Source organism: Xenopus laevis, chromosome 4L, assembly GCF_017654675.1.
Source record: "Xenopus laevis strain J_2021 chromosome 4L, Xenopus_laevis_v10.1, whole genome shotgun sequence".
NCBI classification, from domain to species: Eukaryota; Metazoa; Chordata; class Amphibia; order Anura; family Pipidae; genus Xenopus; species Xenopus laevis.
In genome coordinates, this window is record NC_054377.1 from 19,790,498 (window position 1) to 19,806,060 (window position 15,563).

The following is a 15,563-nucleotide window of genomic DNA, read 5'->3' on the forward strand; positions in this document are numbered from 1 at the left end:
TTGTTGTACCTATATAAAAGCCTCCCACAGCCATATAGGAATAGTATGCGTTTATAAAAGTCATTGTGATTTCTAATATTCGTCTTTTATAACAGGGGGGGAGATTTTTTCAGTGGGTCACATAAATAAGACATAAATAATAATACCAAACACCAATAATAACAAGTGACATCACTAAGCACTTTTTATTAGTCATAAAATGTATAATATACTGGCTACTCGTAGCCCTTGTGTTGTACTTGTGTATAAATAGGTATATATATATATATATATATATATATATATATATATATATATATATATTAGCCTTTATATCAGTTATATTGAGCCTCCATTTTGTGATGTTCTCTGATTTTCGGACAGGAAAATGTGCAGGAGTTTATTGTAACAGGAAGAAGAACAGCTTTGCGGATTGGTTGATATAACCCAACATCTGAATAGAATAAGGGTTTTTTGGTTCAGACACCAGTACTTGGTTCCATAAAAACTCCCATAAACTGGAAAAAAAATGCGAAATTTCATTAAAAATAAAACATTCTTAAATTTGGGTGAATAGGATCAACCTGCAAACTCGAATTGAATTTGATTTGATTTTTTTCACACACCAAAAAAAAAAAGTCCACCAAACGACTCCAGATTGATTGCAGGGGGTCCCCATAGGCTAAAACACCAATCTGGCAGGTTTTAGATGGCGAATAGTTGAATTTGAATTCTTAAAGGGACAGTACATGATAATGGATACAAAAGGTTTAGGTCCTTGCACACCCGCCTTCCTGGCGAGACAAAGATGCCTGGTGCTCACCGGTGGAGGTCCGACCACCTCCCAATAGTACTGAAAACTAAAAAATTCCAATGGCGAACAGGAATAATGCAACACCTTAAGTGTTTATTGCGGAGTGCGGTGCAACGTTTCGGGCGGACTCCTTTGTCAAGCTTGATAAAAGGGTCCGCCCCGATGGTTGCACCGCACTCCGCAATAAACACTTAAAGGAGTTGTTCATCTTCCAAACACTTTTTTCAATTCAGTTTTGCCACAAAAATGACGCTCATAGACTTGTATGGCATTGTGCGTCAAAAAAAAAAACAGACGCTCGGCAAAAAAAAATTCGCCAGCGGAAAATTTTGGGCAAAACTAAATGGGTCAAATTCACCCATCCCTACTTTCCATTATTTCTTTTTGACTGTTTTTCCAAAATCTAAGTGTAAAGTTGAATGTGCCTGTCTCTGGTGTTTGAGTCTGACAGCTCAGTAATTCAGGTGCAGAACATTTTGTTGTTACATTTCTCAGCAGCATCTCTGGAGTATTAGAAACTATCGTATCAATTCTAACAGCTGCCTGTAATGAAACTCAGGGATTCTGCTCAGCAGGGACAAAGATAAAAAATGTATCAACTAAATTTAGACGTTTACAGGGTCGACGATCCCCCCTCCCAGAGCTGCTTCAGAAGGTGAAAAATGACACTTGACACATCAATATTAGAAAAACGGTCACAGATAGAAAATAGAAAGTCATTGGAAAAAGTTATTTCTGGTGATGGACTATTCCCTAGTTTTATACTAAAATAAACTCAAATTTCCAATTTGACCCTTGATAAATCTGCCCCTTAAACTACAGATAATTGATACGCTAATAAGTGACCTATAGAAAAACAGTATCAAATCAGTATATAAATATCAGTACATGTCTCCCTTTCACATCCTTTACCTTAGAATATTTCTGCCTCTCTCCAATCTCAACCGACAGAAATAAAAAGTGTGCGAGCAACAGCACTGTCCACTCATTGGCTGATGTAACCTAGCATGTGTGTGTGTCCTTGGAGACACAGTACAGGTATGAGTCCTGTTATCCAGAATGCTCGGGACCTGGGGTTTTCTGGATAACAGATCTTTCCGTAATTTGGGTCTTCATGCCTTAAGTCTACTAGAAATTTATTTAAACATGAAATAAACGCAATAGGCTGGTTTTGCTTCCAATAAGGATTCATTATATCTTAGTTGGGATCAAGTACAGGTTACTGCTTTATTATTACAGAGAAAAAGGAAATCATTTTTAAAAATTTGGATTATTTGGATAAAATTAAGTCTATGGGAGACAGCCATTTCGTAATTCGGAGCTTTCTGGATATCGGGTTTCCAGATAAGGGATCCTATACCTGTACCTCATAGATGCTGGAGAGATGGACTTCCAGTATGGGAATATCCAAACAGACTATTTGTAGTTATATTATAAACACTGCATTATTAATGATAGAATGGACTTTATTTGTAGATATATAAGAGGGAATGTAGTCCCTTTCTGATATGAATGGGAATTATTAAGAGGGGGGGGGGATGGATCTGTTTCTGGCCAGTGCACTGCTGTTATATCTGCAGATCCCCATCTCTAATCACAAAATACTTTTGGGCCCCACTGATATTCCTGCATGATAAAACCACTGATGTTCCTGCATGATCCACATATATCCAAACCTCCTAACTGACCCGTTTTCAGGGGGATGGATCTGTTTCTGGCCAGTGCACTGCTGTTATATCTGCAGATCCCCATCTCTAATCACAAAATACTTTTGGGCCCCACTGATATTCCTGCATGATAAAACCACTGATGTTCCTGCATGATCCAACCACTGATGTTCCTGCATGATCCACATATATCCAAACCTCCTAACTGACCCGTTTTCAGTGGGACAGTCCTGCTTTTGACAGCTCAAGCCGCAGTCCCGCATTTGTACTGAAAAGTCCTGACTTTCTCTGCATTGAACAGCCAGAAAAAGGTACAAAGTTTCCAACTTGATTGGCTTTTGGCAGAGAGCCCAGAACAGCCACCAGGTGCAACTAAGATACTTTTGTAACAATTTTGAGATAAGCAAATAAGTAATTGTAACAATTTAACATAAACAGGTTTCTTGGGAGACATTAATCACAGCTTAAAAGGCAATTCACCTTCATTAGCAAAACTGTAATAACTGGTAAAAAAAAAAATAGATATATGTTCAAACTTACATGACATGACAAATTTTGTAAAATGAGCATGGTAATTAAGGGGTGTGGCCACAAACGATCGTGGTCAAGACAGCGCCAAATTTTTTTGGTCCACTTTTGGGAGGTACTGTATGATGTATCATCCAGAAAATTAGGGACCTTAATTTTATTCTCTGTGCCTTAAAGGGGTTGTTCACCTTTGAGTTAATATTCTGAGACAATTTGCAATTGGTTTTCATTTTTTATTATTTAAGGTTTTTGAGTTATTTAGCATTGTATTCAGCAGCTCTTCAATTGGCATTATAAACAATCTGGTAGCTAGGGTCCAAATTACCCCAGCAACCATACATTGATTTGAATAAGAGATTGGAATATGAATGGGAGAGGACCTTACTAGAAAGATGAGCAATAAAAAGTAGTAGTTACAATAAGTGTGTAGCCTTGCAGAGCATTTGATTTTTAGATGGGGTCAGCGACGCCCATCTAAAAGCTAGAAAGAGTCAGAAGAGAAAGGCACATCATTACAAAACTATAAAAAATAAATAATGGACAAGTTGCTTATAATTGGCCATTCTATAACATACTAAACGTTTACTTCAAGGTGAACCACCCCTTTAAATCTTCTAGCAAACATGTATCCATGAATTAAACCTAATAGTTTTGTCTTGCCCCTAATATGGATTCATGCAGCTTAGTTACCCTCAAGTACTAAGTAGTGCATGTGTTCCCCTCTCTCTGTCACTCTGTCCCTCTCTCTTCCCCTCTCTCTGTCACTCTGTCCCTCTTTCTTCCCCTCTCTCTGTCCCTCTGTGCCTCTCTCTTCCCCTCTCTCTGTGTGTGTCTGAGTGTGTCCTGAGTGTGTATGTCTGTGAGTTTGTGTGGGTCTAAGTGTGTGCGTGTCTGAGTGTGTGTGTCTGTGTGTGTCTGTCTGTGTGTGTCTGTGAGTGTCTGTCTGAGTGTGTGTCTGAATGTGTGTGTCTGTGCATTTGTGTGGGTCTGAGTGTGTGTGTCTGAGTGTGTGTGTCTGCCTGTGAGTGTGTCTGTCTGAGGGTGTGTCTGTGTGTATTTCTGAGTGTGTCTGTGAGTGTGTGTATGTTTGAGTGTGTGTCTGTGAGTGTGTGTCTGTGAGTGTGTGTCTGTCTGAATGTGTGTCTGTGAGTGTGTCTGTGAGTGTGTGTCTGTCTGAGTGTGTGTCTGTCTGAGTGTGTGTCTGTCTGAGTGTGTGTCTGTCTGAGTGTGTGTCTGTCTGAGTGTGTATGGCTGTCTGTGAGTGTGTGTCTGTGAGTTTGTGTGGGTCTGAGTGTGTGCGTGTCTGAGTGTGTGTGTCTGTGAGTGTGTGCCTGAGTGTGTGTCTGTGAGTATGTGTGTGTCTGAGTGTGTGTATGTGTGTCTGAGTTGTGTGTCTGTCTGAGTTGTGTGTCTGTCTGAGTTGTGTGTCTGTCTGAGTTGTGTGTCTGTCTGAGTTGTGTGTCTGTCTGAGTGTGTGTCTGTCTGAGTGTGTATGGCTGTCTGTGAGTGTGTGTCTGTGAGTTTGTGTGGGTCTGAGTGTGTGCGTGTCTGAGTGTGTGTGTCTGTGAGTGTGTGTCTGTCTGAGTGTGTGCCTGAGTGTGTGTCTGTCTGAGTGTGTGCCTGAGTGTGTGTCTGTGAGTATGTGTGTGTCTGAGTGTGTGTATGTGTGTCTGAGTGTGTGTCTGTGAGTTTGTGTCTGAGTGAGTGTGTGTTTGTCTCATTGTGTCTTTCTGAGTGTGTCTGTCTGAGTGTGTGTCTGTCTGAGTGTGTGTGTGTCTGTGAGTTTGTGTGGGTCTGAGTGTGAGTCTGTCTGAGTGTGTATGTCTGTGAGTTTGTGTGGGTCTGAGTGTGTGTGCGTGTCTGAGTGTGTGTGTATGTGTGTGTGTCTGTCTTGAGTGTATGTCTGTGTGTGTCTGAGTGTGGGTCTGTGAGTGGGTGTAAGTCTGAGTGTGTGTCTGTGACTATGTGTGTGTCTGAGTGTGTATGTCTGTGAGTGTGTCTGTGTGTGTGTGGCTGTCTGTGTGTGGCTGTCTGAGTGTGTGTATTTCTGAGTGCGTGTCTGTGAGTGCGTGTCTGTGAGTGTGTGTCTGTGAGTGTGTGTTTTTCTGTGAGTGTGTGTTTGCCTGAGTGTGTGTCTGTCTGTGTGTTTGTGTGTGATTGTGTGTCTGGGTGTGTGTGTGTCTGTGAGTTTGTGTGGGTCGGAGTGGGTGCGTGTCTGATTGTGTGTGTCTGTGAGTTTGTGTCTGAGTGGGTGTCTGTGAGTGTGTGTCTGTGAGTATGTGTCTGTCTGATTGTGTGTGTCTGTGAGTGTGTGTCTGAGTGGGTGTGTCTGAGTGGGTGTCTGTGAGTATGTGTCTGTCTGATTGTGTGTGTCTGTGAGTGTGTGTCTGAGTGTGTGTCTGTGAGTGTTTGTCAGTCTGAGTGTGTGTCTGTGAGTGTGTGTCTGTCTGATTGTTTCTGTCTGAGTGTGTGTCTGTGTTTGTGTGGGTCTGAGTGTGTGTCTGAGTGTGTCTGCTTGAGTGTGTATGTCTGTGAGTTTGTGTGGGTCTAAGTGTGTGCGTGTCTGAGTGTGTGTGTCTGTGAGTGTGTGTCTGTCTGAGTGTGTCTGTGTGTGTGTCTGTGAGTGTCTGTCTGAATGTGTGTGTCTGTGAGTTTGTGTGGGTCTGAGTGTGTGTGTCTGAGTGTGTGTGGGTCTGTGAGATTGTGTGGGTCAGAGTGTGTGTGTGTGTCTGTGTGTGAGTGTGTCTGTGAGCGTGTGTCTGAGTGTGTTTGTCTGTCTGAGTGTGTGTCTGAGTGGGTGTCTGTCTGAGTGGGTGTCTGTGAGTGTGTGTTTGTCTGAGTGTGTGTGTGTCTGTGAGTGTCTGTCTGTCTGAGTGTGTGTCTGTGAGTGTGTGTGTGTCTGAGTGTGTGTCTGTGAGTGTGTGTCTGAGTCTGTGTGTCTGAGTCTGTGTGTGTGTCTGTCTGAGTGTGTCTGTGAGTGTGTGTCTGTGAATTTGTGTGGGTCTGAGTGCGTGTGTCTGTCTGTGAGTGTGTGTCTGTCTGAGGGTGTGTCTGTGTGTATTTCTGAGTGTGTCTGTGAGTGTGTGTATGTCTGAGTGTGTTTCTGTGAGTGTGTGTCTGTCTGAGTGTGTGTCTGTCTGAGTGTGTGTCTGTCTGAGTGTGTATGGCTGTCTGTGAGTGTGTGTCTGTGAGTTTGTGTGGGTCTGAGTGTGTGCGTGTCTGAGTGTGTGTGTCTGTGAGTGTGTGTCTGTCTGAGTGTGTGTCTGAATGTGTGTCTGTGAGTGTGTGTATGTCTCAGTGTGTGTGTATGTGTGTCTGAGTGTGTGTCTGTGAGTTTGTGTCTGAGTGAGTGTGTGTTTGTCTCATTGTGTCTTTCTGAGTGTGTCTGTCTGTGAGTGTGTGTGTGTGTCTGTCTGTGAGTGTGTGTGTGTGTCTGTCTGAGTGTTTGTCTCTATGTGTCTGTCTGAGTGTGTGTCTGTGAGTGTGTCTGTCTGAGTGTGTGTCTGTATGTGAGTGTGTGAGGTACATTCAGGGCCGCCATTAGAAATCACAGGGCCCCATACAACAAAATTTTTGGAGCCCCCTAGGCCCCGCCTACACTGACGACCAGGCTCCACCCCATATCCCGCCCACTCCACATCGCAGTTAAAAGACCACACAGACATCAGCGCTAAAAAAGTAAACCCCCCCCACACAAGTTGTAAAAAGCTATTGATGGTCAGGGCCCCCTTATAAAAAATTGGGGCCCCAAAAAAAAATTTGAAAAAAAAAATATTTTTTGAAAAAAAAAAAAAAAAATGGCGGCAGGGGCCCTGTTATAAGTTAAAAACAAATTGGGGCCCCAAAAAAAATTTGAAAAAAAATAATTTTTTTTTGAAAAAACAAAAACTGGTGGCAGGGGCCCCCTTACAAGTTAAAAAAAAATTGGGGCCGCCAAGAAAAAAAAATTAACATTTTTTAAAAAAAAAAAACAATGGTGGCAAGGGGCCCCTTACGAGTTAAAAAAAAAATTGAGGTCCCAAAAGAAATGTTTTAAAAATAAGATTGGTCGCAGGGGCCTATAGAATATTAAAATAATACATTGGTGGCCAGGGGATTAAAAAAAAACACACAAACTGGTGTTTAGTAGAATTGAACTCATGGCTTCAATACTTCAACTTCGCCTCCTTTCGTGACTTCGGGTCTTTTCACTGCTTCAGGACTTCAATTTCGGCTGTTTTCGTGACTTCGGGTCTTTGTGCTGCTTCAGGACTTCGGCTTCAGCTATTTTCGTGACTTCGGGTCTTTTTGTCGCTTCGGGACTTCGGCTTTTTCCGTGACTTCGGGTCTTTTCGGTGCATCGGCTTCGGCTTTTCGGCACTTCCGCATTCGGCAACGCAAGAGGCAAGACGTACGTCTCGGGCGCTCGTAAGGGGGGCCTGGATCTTCAAAAAATGCAGCGCTGCCGGGCCCCCCTTCATGCCCGGGCCGGGTACGCTTGTCCCCCCTGATGGCGGCCCTGGGTACATTATCCCTTATAATACATGAGTGATACTCAGAGTTCCCTGTATAACTGAGCCTGCAGCCTTGTGCCTTTATATGGTCACAGAACAACCCCTCAGTGACTTCTAATAACCTTATCATTTACAGTAGGGGGTACATTATCCCTTATAATACATGATTGATACTCAGAGTTCCCTGTATAACTCAGCCTGTAGACTTGTGCCTTTATATGGTCACAGAACAACCCCTCAGTGACTTCTAATATCCTTATCATTTACAGTAGGGGGTACATTATCCCTTATAATACATGAGTGATACTCAGAGTTCCCTGTATAACTCAGCCTGTAGACTTGTGCCTTTATATGGTCACAGAACAACCCCTCAGTGACTTCTAATATCCTTATCATTTACAGTAGGGGGTACATTATCCCTTATAATACATGAGTGATACTCAGAGTTCCCTGTATAACTGAGCCTGCAGCCTTGTGCCTTTATATGGTCACAGACAACCCCTTAGTGACTTCTAATACCCTTATCATTTACAGTAGGGGGTACATTATCCCTTATAATACATGAGTGATACTCAGAGTTCTCTGTATAACTGAGCCTGCAGCCTTGTGCCTTTATATGGTCACAGACAACCCCTTAGTGACTTCTAATACCCTTATCATTTACAGTAGGGGGTACATTATCCCTTATATCATTATAATACAGTGAAACCTCCATTTTACATGTCCTTTTACAAGTAACGTTTGGATTAACTTTTAGTATGTTATATAATGGCTAATTCTACAACTTTTCAATTGGTCTTCATTATTTATTTATTGTTTTTGAATGATTTTCCTTCCTCTTCTACATCTTTCCAGCATTTAAATGGGGTTATTGACTGCATCTAAAAACAAATGCTTTGTAAAGCTACACATTTACCGTTGCTCTTCTATTCATATTTCAGTCTCTTATTCAAATCAGTGCATGGTTGCAAGGGGAACTTGGACACCAGCAACCAGACTACTGAAATTGCAACTGGAGAGCTGATGAATAAAAAGCTACATTAGTCAAAAACCACTACTGGCCATGTGGGAACCCTATTTGGTCCTGATTTATTCTCATCTCTTTCCCGCCAAATACAAACTTTGTTTCTGGTAAATTTCTGTATTTTTAAAGAGGTGGTTCACCTTCCACCACTTTCTTCAATTCAGTTGGTTTCAGACAATTCACGAGAAATAAAGACTTTTTCCAATTACTTTCTATTTTCTATTTGTGACCATTTTCATTGAATTTTTACTATAAATTATATAAAACACTAAACCTACAGATAATAATAAGTGATCTATCAAAGAACCTTGTCAAACTGGTATATACATATCCCTACATGCCGCCCTTTTACATCTTTTACCTCAGAATATCAATAAGAAGGAGCTCAGTCTGATACTCACCACTTACTCTGCTGACAGGAAAATATTTAAGCTCCAACCGTGACAGGAATAAGTGTGTTGAGAGTTGTATAAATGTTGTTGAGCGTTGTATAACTATGTATAACTATTATATTTGTATAACTATTTATATATAACTATGTATTTACTATAAATTATACAAAACACTAAACCTACAGATAATAATAAGTGATCTATCAAAGAACCTTGTCAAACTGGTATATACATATCCCTACATGCCTCCCTTTTACATCTTTTACCTCAGAATATCAATAAGAAGGAGCTCAGTGTGATACTCACCACTTACTCTACTGACCGGAAAATATTTAAACTCCAACTGTAACAGGAATAAGTGTGTGAAACAGCTCTGTCCATTCATTGGCCGACGTAAGCTAGCAGGTGTGTGTGTGTGTTTGGTTTGTGTGAGAGCACATCAGAAACTACACTAGAAAGATTAACTTTATTACTAACATTGGCAGTGCAGTCTTGATAGAGTGCAGTCTCCCTGTATGAATAATGGGAGTGCAACTGCAAGAATTTCCTTTTTCAATTAAATTAAAGTCTCCCATTCCACAAGGGATTTTTACTATAAACTCTATATAAACACTAAACCTACAGATAATAATAAATGATCTATCAAAGAACCTTGTCAAACTGGTATATACATATCCCTACATGCCGCCCTTTTACATCTTTTACCTCAGAATATCAATAAGAAGGAGCTCAATCTGATACTCACTGCTTTCTCAACTGACAGGAATGTGTGTGAGAACAGCTCCGTCCATTCATTGGTTGATGTAAGCTAGCATGTGCGTGTGTGTGTGTGTTTGTGTGAGAACACAGTGCCTCATATAAGCTAGTAGTGATGTGCAGGTCAGAACCCAGGCCTAACCCATAAAACCTTAATCTGATCCTAACTCTAAACCACAAAATATTGCCCTGCACCAACCCAGTACCTGTGTCTTTGAACTTCATATGCTACTCTTGCATGCACCTGTTGTTGGAAGAAAGGGAATATTCAGAAGCAGAAAAGTAGTGTACTCCCCAATCTGACCGCACAGCTAACCCACAATGGTGGCCCAAATTTTAACCCAAATTTATGCAATCGACAGGCAGTCTAGTGGGTCCAAAGTGTCTCAGCCCACCCTGAAAGGATATAGGCATAAAAGGAATCCACATATGAGAAGGGCAGGCACCTCAGTCAATAAATAAATAACCTTAAGGTGAAGCTGTTGAGTTGATATATTTTTACAGAAACCTAAATTTGGCACATTCCCCTGTTTACACTGTACACAATGTAACTCAGTGATTAAAGGCAATTATTTTCACCACCCTCACTCTGGCAAACAATATACAATACAGAAATACAACACTTGCAAATCATCATTTGTGATCTATTTATTAAAGTGTCCTTGTGGCCTCCTCTACATTGGTGAAACAACACAAAAAATTAGAGATCGCATTTCCAAACACAAGTCCACCATACGAAAGGGCCTCACAGCACTGCCGGTCCCTCCACATTTCAAACAAATGGGACACTCGGTCAGTCAGCTGAAGTTTCAAGTCATAGATTCAGCAGATATACCTAGGAAAGGAGGAAATAGACTAATGTTATTACACAAGCTAGAAATGCAATGGATAAATAGATTGGACACAGTATGGCCCCGTGGTTTAAATAAGGAATACACTCCAGCCATGTTCTTATACTGAAAGGCAGATATGTAGATATTAGAAAAGTGACTTTAACATTAACGTTTATCTACAAAAACATTAACCATTGTTTTTTTTTCCCCTCCTTTCTAAAGGTTATTAAATAGAAGAACGGGATTTTCTGAGTGCCAACACTGACACCGACAAGCACATTCCACAAAAGGTTGAGGTGCAGTGTAATGAAAAATGAAATATGCAGCGTCTCAGAGGTACCCGTTCTATGATAATAGAAACAGATGTATTTTATATGTATATATATTTTTTCACTTGATACACACATTGGGAACTGAATGGATTTTTTAATTTTTTCAATTTTTTGAATCTTTCAATTTATTTGATGTTCTGGACTTTGAACAAATTGTTAGATAAGTGGAGAGTCTGAAGGACTAACCTTAATTGGGCTCCACCCACAACATCCCTCCCCCCCTTCCCTCCTTTTTCTACACTATATCACTATGTGTTGTACAGGTCACAGACAGGCTTGAGAAAGGGCCCAGTGGGGTCCGAAACATTGCCTTGCATGTATCTACTTTGTTTGGGGCCAATAAAGAAAATTTGATGCACTGATCTTCAAGTGTGGTGAGCTACAGTGTACTTGATTTGCTATGAGTGCATGTGGGTCCACACGAAATGCGTTAGGAGGATTGTCTGGTAAATAAAACTGTTTTAAAATTCACCGCTGTCTGCTGGTTCATCGTATTGGTGGTGAAGTCTTCCAAAGCTGCGGGTTCGGGGCGATGCACCCGGACCAGAGACCTGAAGTGGTGACCTGAAAATACTGAATGCATATTGAACGTTGAAATTCAAGCGACAGGTCTGGGGTGTTTGCACACGGACCCACTCAGTCATAGGGTGAGCGCTACAGGAATTAATCCTGCATGTAGTAAATTGATGTTTGAAAGTGGCAGGGTTTGAGCACTTCCTAATTGGTGTGATTTTGGTTATAACTACCGAATCTGCCTAGTTCATAACCAGGGTCACCATCAGGGGAGCAGTCATCCTGGGCCTGGTAGATTTCAAGTTTAAAGTTGTCATATTAAGACATACACTTAAATTCATATTATACCCCCAGCACATAATTAAGGGGCCCCTAACAACAATTTTAAAATGATAACACAGAACAAATACAAGGCTTATGTTCCACAGGCAGAGCAGGGCATACCCAGGGAGCATAGGGCAGGCAGAGTATGGCCCACCCAGGGAGCATAGCGCAGGAAGAGTATGACACACACAGGGAGCATAGGGCAGGCAAAGCGTGACTCACACAGGGAGCATAGGGCAGGAAGAGTATGACACACACAGGGAGCATAGGGCAAGCAGAGTATGGCACACCCACGGAGCATAGAGCAGAAGAAGTATGACACACACAGGGAGCATAAACCAGGAAGAGTAAGACACACACACGTAGCATGAGGCAGGTACATTATGGCACACATAGGGAGCATTGGGCAGGAAGAGTATCGCACACACAGGGAGCATAGGGCAGGCAGAGTATGACACACACAGGGAGCATAGGGCAGGTAGAGTAAGGCACAAACAGAGAGCATAGGGCAAGAAGAGTAAGGCACACAGAGGGAGTACAGGCAAGGCAGAGTAGGGCACACAGAGAGAGCACAGGGCAGGCAGAGTATGGAACACAGGGAGAATTGGACAGGCAGAATACAGCAAGAGACCAGAAAACTTATCAGGACCTGGTGCTCCTTCAGCAGTTTGTCTGAAGTGTGTAGTGACAATTTTTGGAGCTTACACAAGGAAAGCAGACACAGCAGGCAGATGTTCATGTGAGGTTGAGGGCATAAAAGAGGGGGGTGCGAGCCTCTAGTTGGACAGCACTGATCTAAGGAATAAACTCAGTTTTCCACCATAACAACTTGAAAATTTGTTTAGAGAAATGGAAAAACAAAAAGGCCATCAAACATGTCTCAATGACTGAGAAATATTGCTCCGTGGACTTCACATAGGCATGAATATGAAGGAAACATATTCAGTTCACTTGCTTACAAGGTAAATAGCATGTGCTGCACTTTACATAACACAATAATATGTAAATATTTGAAATACATTTGATCAGATTCTGTCTCCTATGTGTCAATCCGAGCTGGAACTAATATAGGCCAAAAGCCCACTATACTGGTTATATAAGAGAGTTAACATAGAAGTTGGCCAGGCACTATTTTATGTATATTTAATGGTTTATAAATGTGTATACTGAATATTGGGATAGTTTAGAAAAAGGACTGCGAACATGAACAGAGGTGCCAAACAATAGGGTGGCTAAGCCCAAACATAAGGGTCTTTTTTATATACACAATGTATTTAAAGATTACAATACATTGTTTTATATGTACTAGTATACCATCACCAAGTAGGTGAAAAGCATATACATTGGGAGCTGAGATACCAGTAAATATAACCTAAGCAGAAAGTTGTACCACACTGAGCAGTATCATGTACATATCCTACTGAGTGCAGAATTACCTAACCATACGGAACCAAGGTATAATGCCATTAGCCTTTTAGTTGATTCCAGACTTGCAGTTATCTATCATGGCCTATAGCATTTAATATCTCATGAGATTGTTTGCCTTTAAACAGTTTAGCAGAGGGCGCCGGGTCAGTGATTTCACTGCAGTGATGGTATGGCACCCACTAGGTTGCTTACAGAATTGCCCACTTACATATTTTAACAACTCTTTTCAGTGGTGTACTGACAAGGAATTGCACCCCCCCGCAAGAAAATCTTTGGATCAGTGGCATAACTATATAAGAAGTAGACCCCACTGTCGCAGTAGTGGACCTGGGGAACAGTGTCTGCTTCCTCTGTATATAACAGGAACCTCCCTGCCCCAGCCGCTCTCATACCTGCGGCAGTAAGGGGAGGGGGAGCAAAGGAAGATCCCGAAGAAGCATCCTTAGTGAATTGCCTGCCTGGCTAACTCTGATATAAACCTGCTGCTATTTGAACTAAAATGTCCTGCAGTGGGACAGTTAATATGATCGAAGTTCTTTATCATGTGACACAACTCGGATCTGAATTTTTTTACCAGAAGTGTAACTATATATATTATTTGCTAAAAATTATAAAGAAAAAAAAGATACCCCGTGGGTAACAACCTAATCAATAACCAGCATACATTAAATCTCTTAGGATTTAAATAAGTTAATTGGATAAATAAATTAAAGTGCAAAAAATGCCTAATCAATTGATTAATTAATTGAACAACTACTTGATTTTAAGATAATTCATAAATTGTATAAGGTGCCAATTAGTGCATAATGTCCATTAGGTAGTTTAGTCAGTTATCATTCTCAACTTAAATAACAATTCATGGTTAAACTAAACCAAAAAGAGCTAAAAAGATAAAATGACAAAGTTCCTCAACGGAGTGCAATTAATTGTGAAAAAAACTTAAATTAAGTGAGAATTATTAAGACCAAAGGAAGATATATTAAATTAATCAAGTACTAGTATTTGTATGATAAGTGCTGGGAATTAAATTAATTACAAAGATCTCGTTAAATTAAAATATGACCACATTTGGGTGAAAATAAAATGTATATATTATTTATCCTTATATGTCTATATAACATAGATAATTACTTTTTTGTTTTAATATTGACTTTTTTTTATCAAGCATGAGTCTGGAAGTTAGAAGGTAATATGAATAGTAGAACATTAGTCTTGGCCCACTTGTTGTATTAATTAAGGTGCTCAACACTTCTAACAAACATTTCAGGGAGGAACAATTAAGGGTCTCCCAGCTCCTCACTGTAAACACGCAGATCAGAGGGTGCATGGGTAATATATATCATAGCTGACACAGTAGAACCTGGCTTATTTATGCTATTAATATATAATTTGAATTTCAGACAATGGGAGAGATGCAGAGAATGGGATAGGAAATGGAAAAGCAGATGTAAAAGGAGAAAAGGAAAGTAGACAAATCATGGAGAGAAAGGGGGTTAGTAGTTGTAAAGGAATTAAAGAAGAGCATGAAGAGAGAGAAAAGCAGACTTGGTAACAATGTTCCGATGTGTGGGTCACATAGAAAAAAAAAGCATCATACCCAATGTAGAATTTTTTAATTACTATTACTTCTAATTGTCATGATTGGCAGTTACTTTCCCATGTACTCCCCTGTGAGTATCTGTCTATGTGGGAGCATCAAAAACTCCAGCTCTCGATAGGGTAAGACTTTGGAGCACCTTTGTTTCACTACACTGCAAAAACACCACCCTGATGGGAGAGGAGAAAAGAGACAAAGGCCAGGAAAAGAAAGATAAGGAAAGGAGAATCAAAATGCACAGCATGAGAGAGACTGAACGGTTCAATGGTTCTTGTTCTGATGTTGCTTCCAGAGACATATTGCCAGTTATCCACTGTCTTATTGACCTAGATCTAGAGTTTGCAAGTAATCAAGAAACATTGAGCAGGGGCTGATGGGTTTAGATCAGGGGTTCCCAACCTTTTTTTACCCGTGAGCCACATTCAAATGTAAAAAGAGTTGGGAAGCAACACAAGCATGAAAAATGTTTCTGTTTGGTGCAAAATAAGTGCTGTGATTGGCTATTGGTAGCCCCTATGTGAACTGGCAGGCTACAGGAGGTTCTGTTTGGCTGTACACCTGGTTTTTATGCAACCAAAACTTACCTCCAACCCTGGATTTAAGAAATAAGCACCTGTTTTGAGGCCACTAGGAGCAACATCCAAGGGGTTGGTGAGCAGCATGTTGCTCATGAGTCACTTGTTGGGGATCACTGGGTTAAACAGTAAGATGGGTAACAACAATGAAACAATCAAGGGCAGAGATTCAGGATAGCATTTCTGGGTTTCCATGTTTCTGAAACAAATGATTGGATCACATTATATCAACAAATGTTTTACATATTTGGACAATAAAAAGTGTCTGGGCTTAAGTGCACCAATGGTCATACACTCCTGGGGTGTAA

At 40.9% G+C, this 15,563-nt stretch overlaps 1 long non-coding RNA gene across 1 annotated transcript in view; it reads right to left on the reverse strand.

Annotated features, from left to right (window-relative positions):
• Positions 1-10,095: 10,095 nt before the first annotated feature.
• The window catches only part of LOC121402954, a 52,698-nt gene continuing 47,230 nt past the window's right edge, over positions 10,096-15,563 (reverse strand). The window contains exon 3 of the long non-coding RNA XR_005966894.1: positions 10,096-10,488. This is a non-coding gene — a long non-coding RNA (uncharacterized LOC121402954). The remainder of the gene's footprint in view (positions 10,489-15,563) is intronic.